Source organism: Erinaceus europaeus, chromosome 16 (assembly GCF_950295315.1).
Source record: "Erinaceus europaeus chromosome 16, mEriEur2.1, whole genome shotgun sequence".
In the NCBI taxonomy this organism is placed as follows: Eukaryota; Metazoa; Chordata; class Mammalia; order Eulipotyphla; family Erinaceidae; genus Erinaceus; species Erinaceus europaeus.
Genome location: NC_080177.1, coordinates 8,609,334 through 8,630,405, shown reverse-complemented (window position 1 = coordinate 8,630,405; position 21,072 = coordinate 8,609,334).

Sequence of the window (21,072 nt, the reverse complement as noted above, 5' to 3'; positions counted from 1 at the left end):
TCTACGTTTTAAAATCCAATCTCGCCCCCCCCCCCCCCCTTCCAAACCCCATCTGTGAACACTCAGATTTTCTGGGCAATACCTAGTCCCTCAACAATCCTCTCCCCAATTTTTTAAATTAGATACGACAGACTGAAATTGAGAGAGGACGGGGAGATAGAGAGAGGGAGGGAGAGAAAGAGATACACCTGCAGGCCTGCTTCACTGCTTGAGGAGCAGGGGTTCAAACCCCGGTCCTTGCGCTTGGTAATATGTGTGCTTAACCGGGCGCGCCATCCCATGCCCCTCCTTTTTTTGTAAGCTGGAGGTAGCATGGTAGGAAGTCACAAAAGAGCAAACTAGATGCCTCAGACCTAAAGCTGGAGGTTTGCTGGCCATACAATTTCAACTTGACTTTCACAGCATCATTTCATGGAGGTGAGCATGGAGTCCACCCAGGTACTATTTGCCTCCTTGTAAAAGTCCCATGTCTGAGATATTTGTGAAGAAAAAAGAAGGAGGGGCAGGGGGAAGAGGAAGAGCAGGGGAAGAAGCAGGAGTAAGGCGAGGAGGAAGAGGAGGAGGAAGGGAAAAAGGAAGGGGAGGAGGAAGAGGAGAGAGGGGGAGGGGAGGAGGGAGGGGGAAGAGGAAGAGGAGGGGGAGGAGGAAGAAAAAAAATGAAAAACCACTTCTGTGGAGGTTCTATGAAATAGATGTGAAAGGCCTAAATAAGGGTGGAGGGATAAGGCAAAAAAAAAAAAAAAAAAAAAAAAACCTGCTTGTGTGATCCACCAGTCTGCTCTATTTCTTCAAAAATGCTGGCTACTAAGGCAAAAACTCCCCTTACCCCCTCCAGCCAGAACTGCCACTTTGCAATTTCATTCATTCTGAAAACACCGCCAGGGTTAGGCCTTATTTCCTTTCCATCCAGATGACATCAGAGCCCCGCGATCCATCAGCAAAGCCCAAGCATCCTCACAGCCATATAACATATCCTGGCCTTTTAGTTCAAAAACTCTTCACAGACCACAGGAAAAAGTGTTTTCTCCTGAGGGGGCTATAGAAGGTTGGTAACTTCTCCATCTTCCTGAAACCAAGGGGGGGGGGGTGTCAGCATTCCCCTCTGCAGTTAGCTGTCAAATGCATCTAATGCTTTATCAGGAGGAGTATATGGGCAGTCAATCTGGGCTTTCTACCATGTTAGGCAATTAACAATATTCCTTCAGCCCAAGATGCAAAACTCAGAGAGATCAGGGACCTGCAGTAAATAATATTTGGATAAACAGATTATCAGGCAGAGAGGGCTGACCGGTTGATCACCAGGGAAGGAGGAGGGGGTTATTCAGTTAACACTTCCACCCCTTAAAGACAATGGCGGCAATCAATGCATATAGGGCCTTTCAGGCCCGTTGCTAAGTGATCGGTAGTGTCAACAGAAAAATGCCGGATGTACAGAGGACAGCTCCAGGCCCAAGAGGGAGCAACAGTCCTCCGATGATATTTTAAACTTAATTCAGTTCCCGATGAAGATTGTGACAGGTCCTATGGCCGGAGCAGAAAAGCTGTTTGCTCTTCAAAATCCGACTTCGCAAAGTCGCATCCTGTGTGCCAAGAGTGTTTAATTTGGTAACAAGTGAATCAGGGCCCGAACAGTGGCGGGGTTCAGATAGGGAAAGACACCCAGCAGGGGCGTTCCTGAATATTCATTTCTCGCCGGGCACCGCAGTCACCGCACTAGCTCTCGGCCTCCGTATCCGAGTGGATCATTTGTCTCAGATTGTCTATGCAGTCTCTCATTTTTTCATCTCGGAAAAAAAAAATCTATTTTCAGCAACGGCCCTCCCCAAGCCATTTGCAACAGCTTCTTCAGGAATTCTAAAGAAAGGAAAGAAGCTTGAATAGGCTCACATCACCCCCCTACAACCATGAAAACCTGTTTTGTGGGGCATTCTTGAAACCAGCCCAGAAGCTCTTAAGAGTTTTTGTATTTATTTACCCATTTCTTTCTCTCCCTTGTCCTTTCTCCTCAATGGATTTAAAAAAAAAAAAATTCAAATGCAAAAGATTTCCAATGGGCATTAAAGATTCACTTTTGTATTGGTTTAGAAAATCAGGCCATGATGTTGAGAAATGCAGCGTTTTCATAAACAGATGTTTACAAATGCAGTCTTTGCAGGAGGAGAAGCAGAAGGCTACAAAGAGCCTGTTATCCGTATTTGAAGACTGAAACCCTTTTGGGGAAAAATAAAATTCCTCCCAGTCCCCAAACTCAAGAAGCATGGTGGTGGTGGGGTGGAGGGTATTGAGGGGTGGGTGGTAACACACACATAGACCTGAGCAAGGATCTTGGTTCAAGCCCCGGTTTCCCACCTGCAGAGGTGAAGCAGGTCCACAGGTGTCTATTTTTCTTCCCCCTCTTTATCTTCCCTCCCCGCACTCAATTTCACTTTGTCCTAGCCAATAAAAAGTGGAAAAAATGGCACTGAGCTCAATGATAACCCTAGGCAAAACAAACAAACAAAAAGCATGATTCCCCCACCCATCCCATAGACTGCTCTTCAAAAGCAATCAACCTGTAAACTATTTTTCCTAAGACTGGTGTCCACAACATCACTGGCATAGGGCCAGACTGCTTTGTAGACTGGGGTGTGGGGGTGGGGAACTCGATCAACTGATTTAATTCAGAACCTTCTAATTGTCTAGTTGAACAAAAGCTTATAAACACACACACACACACACACACACACACACACTTTTTTTCTTTATTTGATAGGCCAGAAAGAAACTGAGAGGGGCAGGGAAGCTAGAGAAGGAGAGAGAGAGAGAGACACCTGCAGCACTGCTTCACCACTCGTGAACAGACCCATTATAGGAGGTCACAGATACTTTCAGATTAATCATCAGCTCTACCTCCTGATTGAATCACGCTGTCTTGTTGTTGGAGTAAGAACAAGCAGGTAAAACAGGATTGGAACTATGGTGCATCTGGTAGAGTACACATGTTGGCATGTGCAAGGAGCAGGGTTCAAGTTTCCTCACCTGTAGGAGGAAGCTTTACAAGCAGTAGGGCAGTATTATAGGGGTGTCTCTCTCCTTCTCCTTCCCTCTCCTTCCTGTCTTTCTATTTTTCTCCGTTTCTATCAGAAAAGAATGGGGGGGGGGAGCAGCCAGTGGGAATGGTAGAGTCATTGTGTAAACACTGAGCCCCAGTGATAACCCTGGTGGCAGAGATTTAAAAAAGTGAATGCTGGGAATCGGGCGGTAGCGCAGCAGGGTAAGCGCAGGTGGTGCAAAGTGCATGGACCTGCTAAGGATCCCGGTTCCAGCCCCCAGCTCCCCACCTGCAAGGGAGTCGCTTCACAGGCGGTGAAGCAGGTCTGCAGGTGTTTTATCTTTCTCTCCCCCTCTCTGTCGTGCCCTCCTCTCTCCATTTCTTTTGTTTTTTAATTTTTATATTTATTTATTTTCCTTTTTGTTGCCCTTGTTTTTTTATTGTTGTTGTAGTTATTATTGTTGTTGTTATTGATGTCATTGTTGTTGGATAGGACACAGAGAAATGGAAAGAGGAGGGGGAGACAGAGGGGGAGAGAAAGACAGACACCCGCAGACCTGCTTCACCGCCTGTGAAGCTACTCCCCTGCAGGTGGGGAGCCGGGGGCTCGAACTGGGATCATAACGCTGGTCCTTGTGCTTTGCGCTTAACTCTCTGCGCTACCTGCCCCTCCCCCCCCTCCCTCCTCTCTCCATTTCTCTCCTATCTAACAACGACGACATCAATAACTACAACAATAAATCAACAAGGGCAACAAAAGAGAATAAATAAATATGTAAATATATTTAAAGAGTGAATGCTGAAGGCTAGGCCAAAGGAATTTCATTGGGAAGAATTAGCCCATATTTATTTATTTGTGGGATATATATATATATCACCAGGCTATTGCTGGGCATGGTGCCTGCACTATGAATCCACTGCTCCCAGTGGCCATTTTTTCCCCCTATTTTTATTTGACAGAACAGAGAGAAATGGAGAGGGGTGGAGAAAGACCCTTGCAGACCTGCTTCACCACTCATGAAGTGTCTCCCCTGCAAGTGGGCAGCAGAGGCTCAAGCCTGGATCCTTGCGCAGAGTGATATGTGCCCTTAACCAGGTGCCCACTGCCCAGCCCCATGGCTCCAAGGAAATCTTAACTGAAGACTGCTGAACTAGCTCACTTGGATAGTGAGCTATTTGTGTTGCTTTGTTGTGTGTGCAAATCCAGGTTTGAACCCAACCCCCATGGAACTGCAGGAAGATTTGGTGATACAGTCTCTTTCACTCTCAGTCTTCTCTGTCTCTAAGAAAACTAAAGTGCTTACTGAGTCACTGGGGAAACAGCAGCTGAGCTGGTGGAAGACAGGACTTGCATATTTGAGGCCTGCCAGTTTGATTCCTTATACTGCACTGCATGTACCAGAGTACCGAGTACCAGAGTGAGACACTTAGCTTCTCTTTCTCATTTGAAAATCTATCGCCTATGAAATAAACAAAAAGAATCTTTTTTCTCTTCTCTTCTTTTTAAAATTTTTAAATATTTATTTATTCCCTTTTTGTTGCCCTCATTTTATTGTTGTTGTTACTGATGTCGTTGTTGTTGGATAGGACAGAGAGAAATGGAGAGAGGAGGGGAAGACAGAGAAGGGGAGAGAAAGATAGACACCTGCAGACCTGCTTCACCATCTGTGAAGTTACTTCCCTGCAGGTGGGGAGCCAGGGGCTTGAACCGGGACCCTCACACTGCAATCCTCACACAGGTCCTTGCACTTTGCGCTACGTGCACTTAACCGCCCTACTCCCCTCTTCTTTTCAATCAGTTCTGGCTTATGGTTCTTCTTCTAGTGTTTGCCCTTCTTCCGTAGCCAGTCAACAGCGTCAGGTTGAGCCTGATGTCAAGTTTCGAGGCCTCCTTTGAATCTGGAGAGGTGGCAGTCGTTGACTATGTGGGTCATAGTCTGTCTGGAGCCGCAGGGGCAGTTCGGGTCATCTCTGGCTCCCCAGCGATGGAACATAGCGGCGCACCGGCCATGGCCTGTTCGATAGCGATTGAGGAGGGCCCGATCATAACGTGCTAGCCGGGTTGACGCTCGCAGGGGTCTGTGATGAGGTGTTTGTTCTTGACCTCAGCTGACTGCCAACTCTGTTTCCAAGAGTCTGGAACAGAGAAGTTCAGTGTAGGCGTAGGGGACCAGATTGGGTGGCTTATGGTGGTACAGGGAATTGAACCTGGGACCTTGAAGCCTTAGGCATGAGAGGCTTTTTGCATAACCATTATGTTATCTACCCTGCCCTCTTTTTCTTTTTCCATAGCACTACTTAGCTCTGGTTTATGGTAATGAGGGTTGAACCTGGGACCTTTGGTGCCTCAGGCATGAATATCTTTGTGCGGAACCATTATGCTACCCCTCCAGTCCCACAATAAATCTTTTTAAAAATTAATTAATTAATTAATTAATTGGACCAGAAGGCACAGAGTTGTTCTTGTAGACTCACTGGCTGTTAAGGAAAACACATTACTATTTTCATGCAAACATGCAAAAGTAGGACTGGGCTTGGAAAGTTTTCCTCACATTCTCAACAAAACCCTTTCAGCCTAAGACTGTGGGGACATAAACGTAATTAGCATACCCGGCTGACATCAGCCTGAGAGCATCCTATGGACTGTGGGTGGATGGGAAGTGGTTGAAGTCTGACGGAAGTCTCTGTTCCTGCTGCCTTTGCCTGTTCTTTTTCTCCCCAGGGGCCTGAACACATGTAGTCGAACTTGTGGACTCATGGCTCCCGGGCCTCATGACTTTGCCACTGCAGTTATTATGTACCTAAGTAGCCTGTGATGTAATAAGCCTCCTGTTTGTTTAAACCACTACCTCCCCAGCTGTAAGCTCACATCGAAGTCTTTTATTTTTTTAATTACTACATAACACTTCAATTTTCTTCTGATAAACAGATCACTTTTCAGGGCTCCTCTGAGCTGTCACACAGGAGTTGATGACAACTCTTCCTTCCACTGAGGCTACCCAGCCTCAGAGCAACTACCATGCACTATAGACTACTTAGCAGGACCTCAGAATCTGCAGAACACACCAACTTGGGGCCTATCCCAGACTTCCAAATTTCTTTGTGGGTTTGAATAGTTTCTATATAACCTTTGGTGACAAAGACCTAGCGTTTACAGTTTGTTCCTCTTGTGAAGAGTCAATCCCTCTCTCCCAGCCTTGGAAAACTGACGCATTTTCCCCAGGATGGAGAAGTGTTTCTGCTAAACCATCCACTCGCATCCTTCTTCCTTGTCCCTTTTGTGGCCAACAAGCTACACCGATAAACAGCCTGAAAGCAAAGACATCCATGGTTACAGCAACCAAACAGAAGTAACTGGGCCATGCTAAACAGAGCCGGGGCTTCCAGAAGCTTGGCTGGTGTGAGGCTGCTGATGACCCACAGAAACATTTGCTTAAGCCAAGCGATTTCAGGAAGTAAAACACCACCACACGCCGTGACACAACACAGCCAGGAATAGCCCTGAGAGAGTTCCAAATAGCACTTTTAAATGTTTTCTTTCACTCTTTCTTTCTTTCCTTCTTTCCTTCTTTCTTTCTTTCTTTCCTTCCTTCCTTCCTTCCTTCCTTCCTTCCTTCCTTTCTCTCTCTCTTCTTCTTCTTCTTTTTTTTTTTGCCTCCAGTGTAGTGGATAGGGTTCAGTGCCTGTGCTACAAATCCACTGCTTCTGGAGGCCATTTCTTTCCCTTTTGTTGCCCTTGTTGTTCATCCTTGACATTATTATTGTTGTTATTGCTGTCGTTGTTGCTGGATAAGACAGAGAGAAATAAATAGGGGAGTCGGGTGGTAGTGCATCAGATTAAACGCACATGGTGCGAAGCGTAAAGACCGAGCGGTAGTGCAGCGGATTAAGTGCACATGGTGCAAAGCACAAGGACCAGCCTAAGGATCCTGGTTCGAGCCCCCAGCTCCCCACCTGCAGGGGAGTCGCTTCACAGGCGGTGAAGCAGGTCTGCAGGTGTCTATCTTTCTCTCCTCCTCTCTGTCTTCCCTTCCTCTCTCCATTTCTCTCTGGCCTATCCAACAATGATGACATCAATAACAACAATAATAACTACAATAAAACAACAAGAGCAACAAAAGGGAAAAACTAAATATTTTTTTAAAAAAAGACAAGAGAGAAATGGAGAGATGAGGGGGAGAGAAAGATAGACATCTGCAGACCTGCCTCACCTCTTGTGAAGGGACCCCCCCCTACAGGTGGGGAGCCGGGGGCTGGAATCGGGATCCTTCCACTGGTCCTTGTGCTTTGCACCATGTGCACTTAACCTACTGTACTATCTCTCGGCCCCTTTTAAATGTTTTCTTTCTTTCTTTCTTTCTTTCTTCCTTTCTTTCTTATTGGGTAGAGATGGAGAGAGATTAGAGAGGAGGTAGAGGTAGAAAGGAAAAGAGACAGAGAGACACCTGCAGCCCTGCTTCACCACTCATGAAGCTTTCCCCCTGCAGGTGGGGACCAGGGGCTTGAACCTGAGTCCTGTGCACTTAACTAGGTGCACCACTGCCTGGCCCCTCTTTTAATGTTTTCTATGCACATAGGGAGTCCAGGGCACATATTCATTTGTTACACTCTGAGTTACCCTGTAGCTGAGTTACAGGGTCTACTTCCAAAATTTCCCACTAATAGACACTTGCTCGTCCTTGATGTGTTTTATTTGTCTTTGTAATATAAAAATATCGACAAGACCATGGGATAAGAGAGGTGTAGTTCCACACAATTCCTACCACCAGAGTTCTATTGGAACACTCCATTGGAAGTGTTCCTGTTTTTTTTTATTCCTCTGGGGGTATGGACCCAGGATCATTATGGGATGCAGAAGGTAGAAGGTCTGGCTTCTGTAATTGCTTCTCCACTGGACATGGACGTTGGCAGGTCAATTCATACCCCCAGCTTATTTCTGTCTTTCTCTCGTGGTGTAGGGCACTGGAGAAGTGGGGTTCCAGGACACATTGGTGAGTTTGTCTACCCAGGGAAGTCAGGCTGGGGTCATGGTCGCACCTACAACTTGGTGACTAATGCATTTTCTTTTGAACAAGAGAATTGATTCCTCTCTGGTTGCACGTTAGAATCAAAGGTGAACCAAGGGTTCTTGAAGATCAACGTCCTAGATAACTGAGTTGATGCTGATAGGTTAAGTAGAATTTATGATTAAGAAAACCTAAAACTGAGAAAATGCTATCCATTGACTTTTTTTTCTCTGGTGGGTGGTGAAATAAAGGCTATTATTCAGTCTCAGCAGTTGGACATCTTAGCTTAACCATAAGATGGAAAGTCACTCATTGAAGTGACTAGAAGGAGACCTAGAATCTGGAAGCAGGTGCAGACCCTACTTAGAAGTGTCCTATAACAGGTGTCAAAAGGCTGCTGTCAAAATGGGGAAAAGGGCAAGAGGTGGCAGGGCATCAAGATAGGAATGGAAGAGGTAATTCTTGAAATGACCCTGAAGTGCTAGGGACTCGGGGAGCAACTGTGGGTGGGGCGGAGGTAGTTGGTGAGGTATAAGCAGGGGATCCCTTTCCCAAAGTTCATGGCCCTCTCCTCCTTTTTAAACCCATTCTTCTGCTTGCAGATTATGAAAAGCAAAATATCGGCTATCATTTCTTCTTTCCTGTGTGCTAGACACTTTTCCATGAAATTGACACTGGTCTTTGCCTTTGTACTTCAATCCTCTTGTCAAAATCTCTCTAGATAACAAATATATCTTCATCCCCTCCCCTCCGCTTTTTTTTTTTTTTTCAAGGAAGAAAACTGAGGCACAAGAGAGGTGAAAAAGTTAACTTGAGATCACATGTCAGTGGCTGGAGAGGTGGCACAGTGGTAGAACACAGTACTTGCAGGCAAGCTAAAGGTTCTGAGTTTGATCCTTGCCACTACATATGCTTGAGTAATGTCCGCTCTCTCCTACCCACTGCAGTCTCATTAACAGACAACAGAAGGCCCTTTAAAAAATTTATTTTAATATATTTTTTTAAATATTTATTTATTCCCTTTTGTTGCCCTTGTTGTTTTATTGATGTCATTGATGCTGTCGTTGTTGAATAGGACAGAGAGAAATGGAGAGAGGAGGGGAAGACATAGAGGGGGAGAGAAACACAGACACCTGCAGATCTGCTTCACCACCTGTGAAGTGACTCCCCTGCAGGTGGGGAGCTGGGGGCTCGAACTGGGATCTTTACGCCGGTCCTTGCGCTTTGTGCTACCTGTGCATAACCCGCTTCACTACCGCCCGACTCCCTGAAGGACCTTTAAAAAGGATGAATACTGTGGCCAGAGGGTGGCACATCTGGTTGAATACACGTTACAGTGTGCAAGGACCCAAGTTCAAGTTCCCAGTCCCCACCTACAGAGAGAAAGTTTTGTGAGTGGTGAACCAAGACTGCAGGTGTCTCTCTGTCTATCTCCCTCTCTTTCTCTCCCCTATTCCTCTCAATTTCTGGCTGTCTCTATCCATTAAATAAATATGTACAGACTATTGTGTTTACCATTGAATGTAAAACACTAATTCCCCAATAAATAAAATAAATAAATAAATAAATATCATAATTTTTTTAAAAGGATCAATAGCCACTCAATGGTCATGGCTGCTCTGTGAGTTCTGTCAATTTCCTATTCTACCAGCAGCTCAGACCCCAGCTGACAGCTGCTGCCACCAGGAGCTGACCTGGGTGTCCTCTGGAAAGAAACTGCAGCTCACTGGAGGTGGGGAAGGAGCCAGAGACCCACCCGGATGCAGTTCAGCCCACAGGCTGGGAGGCCTGGGCTCTAGCACAGCCCAGCTGAGCGCAGAAGCAGTTAAACCTGTTGCCTCCCCCTCAGGGCTGTGGCCAGAGAAGTCATTTTTCTGACCACCCAGCACACCCCATACAGGACCCCACTAAGGGTCCCCTCACTTGTTCTTTAAATGACAGAGGTCTGGGTTATTGCCGGGATAGCCTGAGGGTGCTTCTTCCTACGCATGTGCTCTCTGGGTTGGAGAGAACTCAACCAGAGCCAACCTAGTCTGCTGCACGGTAGAGAGTCAGGACCTCGTGCTGGGCTAGCGTCTCAGGAGAGAGAGAGACTCTGGGACTCGTGTTTATTCATCAGAAATGTGTTTATTCATCAGAAAAGAATCTGCCTTTATATCTTCCGAGGCGGAAGTGGCCATCCGGAAATGGAAGTGGGTAGGAGAGTAGGTGGAAAGAAGGAAAAGAGCGTGAATTCCATCTAACCAGTGGGGGTTAAACCAATGCCCTGCAGGCAGGACGGGCCTCAGGCAAAACAGTGATTATGTAAATAGACCACAGCATCCAGCAATGCAGCAGACCTGGCGTAATGAACAACAGGTTATGCCATCACACACACACATATATGTGTATATATATATATATATATATAATTATTATTTTTTAAAGATTTTATTTATTTATTTATGAGAAAAGATAGGGGAGAGAGAGAAAGAACCAGACATCACTCTGGTACATGTGCTGCCAGGGACTGAACTCAGGACCTCATGCTTGAGAGTCTAGTGCCTTAGCCACTGCGCCACCTCCTGGACCACTAATTTTAATTATTTTGAATAGAGACAGAGAGAACTTGAGAGGAAAGGGAAAGATATAGAGGGGACGAGAGAGAGACAGAGAGACAGAGAGAGGGACAGAGAGAGAGACCTGCAGCCCTGCTTCACAGCTCATGAAGCTTCTTCCCTGTGGGTGGGGACCAGGGGCTTGAACTTATGCATGGTAACATATGTGGTCCACCTAATGAGCTACCACCTAATCATCTTTTTATTCCTATTCATATATGTATATATATATATATATATATATAATTTTCTTTTTTAACTTTATTTTATAGGCCAGACAGTAATTTAGAGAGAGGTGGGAGATAGGGAGGGAGACAGAGAGACACCTAGAGCCCTGCTTCACCATTTGTGAAGCTTCCCCTCCCAAGTGGGGACTGAAGGAGGAGGGGCTTGAGCCTGAGCCTTTGGCACACTCTAATGTGTACAATTAACTGGGTGTGCCACCACCTGGCTCCCATTTATTTATATATTTTTAATTATTTTATTTATTTTGATAGAGACAGAAACTGAGACAGGGAGGGGAGATAGAGAGGGAGAGAGACACCTGCAGCCCTGCTTCAACACTCGTGAAGCTTCCCCCCAACACACACAGGTGGGGGATGGGGGCTTGAACCCGGGTCCCTGTGCACTGTAGCATGTGCACTCAACCAGATGTGCCACCACCTGGCCTCAACATCTTCTTTTTAAATCTTTTTTTTTCCCTAAAGCAACAGTTCTTACATTTTGAATAGTAAGTGCCCTTGCCTAAGACATTTAGACAAATAGCATTTTTTAAATAAATAAATATTTATTTATTTATTTATTCCCTTTTGTTGCCCTTGTTGCTTTATTGTTGTAGTTATTATTGATGTCGTTGTAGTTGGATAGGACAGAGAGAAATCGAGAGAGGAGGGGAAGACAGAGAGGGGGAGAGAAAGACAGACACCTGCAGACCTGCTTCACTGTCTGTGAAGACACTCCCCTGCAGGTGGGGAGCTGGGGGCTCCAACTGGGATCCTTATGCTGGTCCTTGTGCTTTGCACCACTTGCGCTTAATCCGCTGCACTACTGCCTGACTCTTGACAAAGAGCATTTTAACACACGCTTAAAGAACACCCTTGAGAAGTGGTACCACAGAGACCAGCAAAACCTTTAGTTCTCTCTTCCTTTTTTCCCCCCATCCCCCACGTTTTCTCTTTTTCATACTGTTACTTCCACTGAACAAATCCTGATGGAGCACTGATGACACAAAGGTTTGGAATCAGTCAGATGACCCACCTGCAGAAGTTACTGTGACAAAATGCAAAAAGAAAAAGCATTAGAAGGAAAGTCCCAAGGTACCACGATCATTTGGAGAGGGATGACAGCAACATCAGGATTCTAGGGAGACTTCCTGGAGGAGGTGATGCCTAATTAGACCCCAAAGACAGAGAATTTCAATAGTCTGAGGCCAGGGAAGGGGCCAGGGCAGTTCATCTGGCTGAGAGGCAAGCTTCAAAGTCAACTCCTAATCACCTGTCTTGAAACCTAGGGCTGGCAGGCTGCAAACACAGCCCAGAAAGAACAAAGGAGAGGTTTGCTGCCAAACTCCACAAGGCACAGGCTAGGAGACAGACAGGGGAGCGGGAAAGGAAGCGTGCTAAGGTCGTCGTTTGTACAAAGTAGCCAATTTATAGTTATGGTTACACTTGAGTCAATTAAAGTGTTTTATTAGCAGGAATCCGAATCTCTTACCTTCATTAACATTTAACAGTAAATGGGAGAAAAAAGGTAAATAAAATATTATCTGGCTTTTTAAAGGTCATTTCAGACTGAGCGTTATAAAGTGTGAGCCAGGGAAGGGTAGGGACAGTCCTTTGTGCCGATTTAGTGCAGAGAGCCAGCTCTCCACTGGCCCAGGTCTGGAGCTACCTCCTGATCCCTCAGGACACCCTACAGCAGGTGAGAGGCTTCCCAGAGAAGGTGAGACCTCACAGGACAGTGACTTTTTTCTTCTTCCCCACTTTAGATCTCTGATCATATATCACCTGGGGTACACAGCCCATCCTGGTTACTCCCACCCTCAATACCAGCAGCCTACATGGACAAACTGACCTTTTATCATCCTCCACCCCAGTGAATATCATCCCCAAGTTGCCCCCACACCAGCTTCTCCCCAGGAAGCAGCAGGAAGCCAAGCTGTGCTCACTGCAGGGGAGAGACCTTCCCCAGAATTTTTTCTCTTGGTGGGGCAGATCTGAGGCAGTAAACACACCCTCCTGAGACCCAGGCTGAGGTGGTAGTGAAGCCAGGCATCCTTGTGCCTGGTAAAGGAGTGGGCACGGGAAGGAAAGAATTATAGATGCACACCACAACCAAGCTACTTGCTGTTCGGTTCAATCACCTTCTGAAATCTTTTTCTTTTTTTTCTTTTTTCCCCTTATGTCTCGAGATTCGTTTACTTATTAATAAGAGAGAGAGAGAGAGAGAGAGAACCAGAAGCATCACTCTGGCATATTTGATGTTGGGACCAAACTTGGGACCCCAGATCTGCAAGTCCATCCACTTAGCCACCCCCCAAGCCACCCAAAGTCATCTGCATTTTCTTTTAATTTTTTTTTTTTTTTGCCTCCAGGGTTATCACTGGGGCTTGGTCAAGCTTGCACTATGAATCCACTGCTCCTGGAGGCCATTCTTCCTCATTTTTGTTGCCCTTGTTGTTATTGCTACTGGACAGGACAGAGAGAAATGGGGGGGGGCAGACCTGCAGACCTGCTTCACAACTTCTGAAGTGACCCCCCCCCCCCGCAGGTGGGGAGCTGGGGGCTAGAACCAGGATCCTCACACTGGTTCTTGCACTTAATCTGCTGCGCTACCACCCAGCCCCCTTCTTTTAATTTTTTTATTAGCTGTATTTATTCAATAGAGACAATCAGAAATCGAGAGGAAAGGGGAAGATAGAGAGGAAGAGACAGACAAAGCTTTCTCCCTTGCAGGTGGGGACGGAGGGCTCCAACCTTGGTCCTTGTACACTGTAACATGTGCACTCAACCAGGTGGGCCACTCCCCACCCCCTTACCCCAAAGTCTTTTTCATGGTTAAGACATTTGACTTTGCTGCATCTGGAAATGTGTGTGAAATGAAATCACAGCAAAATTACTATTTTTCCGAATGTAAGGGAATATTACTCATCACATTGTGTTCAGAGCATAATGTAGCTGCTATATAAACACTGAGAACAAAGTTAGAAGGAAGAAAGGGGCTATTTACCCAAATCTGACTTTAAAGCACTAAAAGCATCTGTTCTAGGTCTCTAAATGTCAAAGGCGTTTGCTCCCCTGCTCTTCCTAATCAGCAGTGGAGGTGACCTCTCATTTACCCATATCTGCAGGTACATATCATGGAATTCAAGCACATATGCACATACATACACACACACACACATACACGGGCCTTTCCCTGTTCTATCTTAGCAACTTTATTTTGCATTTGATCTGGCAAATAAACAAAAACAACAACAAAAAGAATAATTTCTGGAAAGCAGCAAACCAAAGCTGTAAACAGCATCCCTTCAGGAAGCCACAGAGGCTGAGTGTGAAGCCAGGGAGCACGAATCTGGGAGACCTTCTGTGAGGCCTGGTGTGTGAGGTCACTGTCACAGGCAGGAAGTGAGACTGAGGCCAATTTCACTGTCATTCGGAGAAGCCACCATACTCTCAGATTGTGAGATACAGGAAAGATGATGTGAAATGCACTTGTGACATGTGGGTGTGTATGCTGTCTGTTCTCTGGAAATATTGTCACATCAGGTTCCTGATAATCACAGAGATGGGCATCTTCTAAAAAAAATGGCTGCAGAGCTTAAGATTGGCATGTCTGAGGCCCCAAAGACCCCAGGTTCAATCCACAGCACTGGCATGCTCCCTCTCACTCATAAAAATGAATAAATTATTATTTTTTTAATTGTTGCCAGTAGGGTTATTGCTGGGGATCGACACCTGCACTATTAGTTCACCACTCCTGGTGGCCATTTTTTTCTTTCTATTTTACTTGACAGGACAGAGAAATTGAGAGGAAAGGGGGAAGGGACTGTGAGAGACAGAGAGACAGACAGAAACCTGCAGAACTGCTTCGTAGCTCATAAATCATCCCCTCTAGAGGTGGGGAGCAGGGGCTTGAACCTGAGTCCTTACACATATTAATGTGTTCAAGTGGCTGTGCCCTGGAATAAATCTTAAAGAATAAATAAACCATACGTTGAACACACAGCAAAAAGTCAGGCAGTGGGCTTTATCTTGGTGACTGTGACCACAGTTCAGCCCTACCAGTGATGCACAGTGGTGGGTGGGTGGTTTTATCTCAAATGCAGAGGATGGAGCTGGGCTCAGAGACAGGCTGCCTCTGCCCTGGTCACTGGCCTTTCTCTGTTTTCAGAAAATCTACCCTCTCTCTAGAAGGTTCTGCAGCAGTCAATACATAGAACATGTTGGTCATCATTTCTTCTTTGGCTAATTCTGCTTCCGTTTCTATCCATATTGGTCATCACGCCAGGTTCCCTTGCATTGCTTGATACTGTGGTCTATTTACATAATCATTGTTTTGCCTGAGACCCACCCTGCCTGCAGGGCATTGGTTTAATCCCACTGGTTAGATGGAATTTGTGCTCTTTTCCTACTGTCCACCCACTCTCCTAGCCAGTTCCTTTTTCCAGCCTGCCACTTCCATCTCAGAAGGTATAAAGGCAGATTCTTTTCTAATTAATAAACATTGGATTGCATTCCCACTCAGCCATGGGTTCCTAGTTGTCTCTCTCCCACCCGTGAAACTAGCCTGGCAAGAACACACATGGATTCCTGCACGAGGATGGCACCTTCCTGCTCACTTTGGGTGAGCTAATACCACAGACGCATTGAGAAACAATACAGAGCCCCCACACCTATAGTCATCCAGATTATTAAATGGAGAAAGGAGAGTCTCTTTAACAAATAGTGTTGGGAAAACTGAGTTGAAGCATGCAGAAGAATGAAACAGAACCATTACACTTCATCACACACAAAAGTCAACTCTGAATGGATCAAAGACTTGGATGTTAAACCAGAAACTATCAAATACTTAGAGAAAAATATTGGCAGAACTTTTTTCCATTTAAGTTTTGCAGGCATCTTCAATGAAACAAGTCCAATTGCAAAAAAGAGAAAAACAAAAATAAATCCATGGCAAATATATATATATATATATATGTATATATATATATATTTATTTATTTATAAAAATAATAACCCATATTTGTGATCTTGGGAGAACTAATGAAGTTTCCAGTGGAGAGAATGGAGACAAAGAACTCTGGTGGTGGGAAGGATGTGGAATTAAATCCCTGTTATCTTATAATTTTGTGAATCAACATTAAATCACTAGTACAAATAAAATAAAACATGGGACTACATCAAATTGAAAAGCTTCTGCACAGCAAAAGAAAGCACCACTCAGACAAAGGGACCCCTTACAGACTCAGAGAAGATCTTTATATGCTATATATCAGACAAAAGGTTAATAACCAAAATATCTAGAATTCACCAAACTCAGCCACAAATAAGCAAATGACCGCATCCAAAAAAACAGGAAGAGGATATGAACAGAATATTCACCAAAGCAGAGATCCAAAAGCAAAGAGACATAGGAAAGTTAATACAGGAAGGGCCCTGGATACCTGGGCGTGGCTCCCAAGGTCTTGCAGAATGGGGAGAAAAGCTGTGACACCTTTGCAAGGACTGCTCTTTCCCTACTGAAAAACAATGATACCTCCCCCCACTTGTTGACAGGTGGAACAACAAAGGCCCATAGGTAGCAAGCTGAAGTCACAACTGAGAGCTACCATGATGTCCACTGCTGAGCAACAGAGAAGCAACATGTTTAAAAGCCTCTGCATTTTTAATGTCTGAGTAGTATTCCATTGTATCAAGACCACAACTTTCTCAGCCACTCGGATCTGTTGTTGGACACTTGGGTTGCTTCCAGGTTTTGGCTATTACAAACTATGCTGTTATGTACATAGGTGTATGAATTCACCTTCTTCACTTCATCTTGGATGGAACTTGAAGGAATCATGTGGATTGAGATCAGCCAGAAAGAGGAGGAGGAATATGGAATGATCTCACTCATGGGCAGAAGTTGAGAAATAAGAATAGAGGAGAAACACAAAGCAGAACTTGGACTGGATTTGATGTATTGCACCAAAGTAAAGAGCTCGGGGTGGCGGTGGGGTGCAGGGGCTCGCAGGCCCTGTTGCAGGTGGGTGAGGCTGGGGGTGAGAGTGTTTTGCAGAAAACTGAGAAATTTTACACATGCACCAACTGTGCACCATTAATCCCCTCCCCCAATAAAGATGTTATAAAAAGATTTATTTAGCAGTGGAGAGATATCACAATGGGCGGTGTACGCTCACAAAAGGGACCCCAGAGGTCACAGGCTCAATCCCCAGGGCTACCATTATCCAGAGTTGAGCAGCACTCTGGTCTCTCTCAGGACCAGATAAATAAACGAAAGCATTAAAAGACATGTTTATTTATTTATTTATATTTATTTATTTAATTTATTTTCCCCCTTGTTGCCCTTGTTGCTTAACATTGTTGTGGTTATTGATGTCATTGTTGTTGGATAGGACAGAGAGAAATGGAGAGAGGAGGGGAAGACAGAGAGGGGGAGAGAAAGACAGACACCTGCAGACCTGCTTCACCACTTGTGAAGTGACTCCCCTGCAGGTGGGGCTTGAATTAGGACCCTTACGCCGATCTTTGCACTTTGTGCCATGTGCGCTTAACCCGCTGTGCCAACGCCGACTCCCAAGACATGTTTATTTTTTTAAGGAGGAAGGAGGAAGAGGGGCAAAAGGAGAACACCACCTTGCCGTTCTTAGTGCTGGGGATTGGACTTGGGACCTCAAGCCGCCTGCTGTGTGACCACCCCACCAGCGAGAGAACTTAGTGTTACCTCTGCCTTCCCTGTGGGACCTGCCTCCCATCAGGGGCTTGAGAAGGCCCTGGTCTCTTCCCACTTCCTCTCTGAGTGAGCAATGAGAATGAATCACTGGCAGTCATCTGTCTTCTGCTCTGCCTAGTACCTACTACTAAGGTTATTCCCTGCTACCTGAATTCCATAGGAAGTTTTCATTCATGCCAAAGGAAGTTGTTCCAGCTTAGATAACATCCATTGGCACCAGCACATGCCAGGCATGGAGTTTGTCACAAAGACTGAATACCATGGTGCTGGTTCTCAGTCCTTTGTATAAATGGGAAGACCCGGAGGTTTCGACTTACATAACCTCCCCCTGGACTGGCCTCGGTGTCATCTGTGATGTCATCTACCACTACCTGCTCCCTCACACGTCAACTCCACGCCATCTTGCCATGGGCCCCCTCTTCCTGTATGACCGGACAACACAGAAGAAACTTCCTGAGCATAAGCCCCTGCCGGTGGGGAGTGTCTTCAGTGGGTAGGAGGCAGAGACAGGCTTGGGGAGACAGAAATCTTGAAAAGTCTGGCCACACTTTGCAGAGAAAAACAGCTGATTTAGGTGTTATCATAGGTGATTTGCTTGCTGTAGAAAATAAACAGATGGTGGTCCAGGAGGTGGTGCAGTGGATAAAGCACTGGATTCTCAACCATGAATGAGGTCCTGAGTTCAATCCCTAGCAGCACATATACCAGAGTGATGTCTGGTTCTTTCTCTCTCTCCTCCTGTCTTTCTCATGAATAAATAAATAAATTCTTTTAAAAAAAAAAAAGAAAGAAAGAAAAGAAACAAATGTAGTGGTGGTGCACCTGGTTAAGTGTGCTTGTTACCAAGCTCTAGGACCCTGGTTCAAGCCCTTGGTCCCCACTTGCAGGGGAAAAGCTTCATAAGTGGTGAAGCAGGGCTGCAGGTATATCTTTGTCTCTCCTTCTCTATACACCTTCTCCCATCAATTTCTCTCTGTCTTATTCATTAAGGGAAAAAAAAAAAGACTTATAAAAGAAACACATGCCAGGGGAACCAAAAGTTCCATGGAGGGAAAAAAAAAATCAATGGTCAATCCTTCTCTCTCTCTCCCATACACATACAGTGTGTAGTAAACACATTGAAATGAAGAAATGAAGTGTGATCAAGAACCGGCTTGGGAAGAAAGGAGCACATAGGAGAGGTATGATGAAACTGACCATTAATTTTTTAAAAAATATTTTTCAAATTTATGACAATTTAAGAATAAGTATTCAGGGACCGAGCAGTGGAACACCTGGTTAAGTGCACACAGTCCTAAACGCAAGGACCTGTGCAAAGATCTGAGTTTGAGCCCCTGGCTCCCCACCTGCAAGGGGGAAGCTTTACAAGCAGTGAAGCAGGTCTGCAGGTATCCATCTTTTTCTCTCCCTCTATCTCTCCCTCCTCTCTCAATTTCTCTCTGTCCTATCCAATAAATTGGGGAAAATGGCCACCAGGAACAGTGGATTTGTAGTGCTGGCACCAAGCCCCAAGTGATAAACCTGAAGGCAAAATAAATCAATAAATAAGTAGTCAGTGAGGCTGGGAAATGGTATAGTGGATAAAATGTTGGACTTTCAAGCATGAGGTCCAGAGTTCAATCCCCAGTATCATATGTGCCAGAGTGATGCTTTAATTTTCCCTCTCTAGTTCTCATAAATAAATAAATACATTAAAAAAAAGAACAACAGTCTATGAGAAAGACTTCCAATGAGTAAGAGACACCCCCCGCCCCCCCACACACACCTAAGGGGATTGCCTGCAGGTGGGGGGGACTGGCCAGAGGAGAGCGTAGTGATTATCTCTCATGGGCTAAGTGGGGGGGTGGTCCTCCTTAGGAATTTCATAATTACATGCTCTGGCTGGTCATTAATTGCCAAGAAACCTGGCTGGCTCTGGTCCTTTTGCCTGCTGGGAGGGCTTGACAGAATTACAGACTCTCGTGAAGGATGGGCACGGGTGGACGGCACCCATCAGAGTGCGTGATCACAGGTCCCAGGCTCCCGGTCACCGCCAGCTGGCCCTATGCGGGCGGCATGTCATTAGCAGGTGTGCCTGGAGTGGGGAGAGTGACCCTCACCGCCTCAGGCATGCCAGAGGCTGCCCCTGTGAAGCAAAATTCTTAATCATTTCCCTTTGCTCTTTTGGTATGGACACAAAGGAGAGAAATCATAAGGCTTGGCTACATTAAATAAATAAATAAATATCCTGTCATCTGCCTGGTGTTAAGGGTGCAAAGGTTGTGTGTGTGTGTGTGTGTGTGTGTGTGTGTCTGTGTGTGTGTGTGTCTGTGTGTGTGTGTGTGTGTGTCTGTGTGTGTGTCTGTGTGTGTGTGTGTCTGTGTGTGTGTGTGTCTCTGTGTGTGTGTGTCTGTGTGTGTCTGTGTGTGTGTGTGTCTGTGTGTGTGTGTCTGTGTGTGTGTGTCTGTGTGTGTCTGTGTCTGTGTGTGTGTGTGCAGTGAGTATACACACATGGGCAGAGCAAATATGCCAATGAATACAAATGTGACTTTGAGGGCAAATGAGGCATGAAACTTATTGGCCAATCAACACTACAAAAGAAGGCCATGCTCAAATTCTCCTCTTCTCCTCCTCCTCTCCTCTTCCTCCTTCTCCTCTCCTTCCTTCTCTTCCTCCTCCTCCTCTTCCTCCTTTTCCTTTTCTTCTTCCTCCTTGTCCTCCTCCTCGTCTTCCTCCTCCTCCTCCTCCTCTTCCTTTTCCTCCTTTTCCTCTTTCTCTTCTTTCCCCTCTCCTCTCCACCTATATCTTCTTTTAAATCTAATCAAATGGAGAAGCATTTGAGTCAAGCACACCTACCCCAGAGCAGATTCAAGGAAGTAGTAGCCCTAACAGAGATGGAGGATTGGTGTTTATTTACTTGTCCTACAGGATTCTGGGAATGTACTCCTGCATGTATATATTTGAAGGTGGGACTCTGTGAAGGTTTAGCCTATCTACCAAATACATGGGTGACCTGGTATGAGGAAATAAATGATGTCTGAAGAAGTACTCCTGTAATCAGTTTGATATATAGATATAGATATAGATATAGATATAGATATAGATATAGATATAGATATATTTGGAACCCCTACATTCTGCATTCTGAAAGCACTTTTCAGTCCCTATAGTTCCTTTCAAACCTTCTACTAAAATCAAAAAGGAAGGTGTTAAGTTCTTTGCTCCTGCCTGGTACTCAGGGTCAAGTGGAATCTGACTAGGTAGGACCTGACACCTTGGACTCAGTGGACTCTGCAAGGCTGGGTGTCCTGAGGTTTAAAGAGTCTCCCTAGCAGACAGGAGGTTTCACAGTGGGCAGAGCTCAGGACTTGCAGGTTCAGGCCCTACTGTTCCATAGCTAACATCTCATATGTCAGAACAATGCTCTGACACCCCTCCCGCCACCCCTTAACAACTAACTCCACCTTTAAAAACAACAACAAAGAGTGGTGAAATGACCACTACC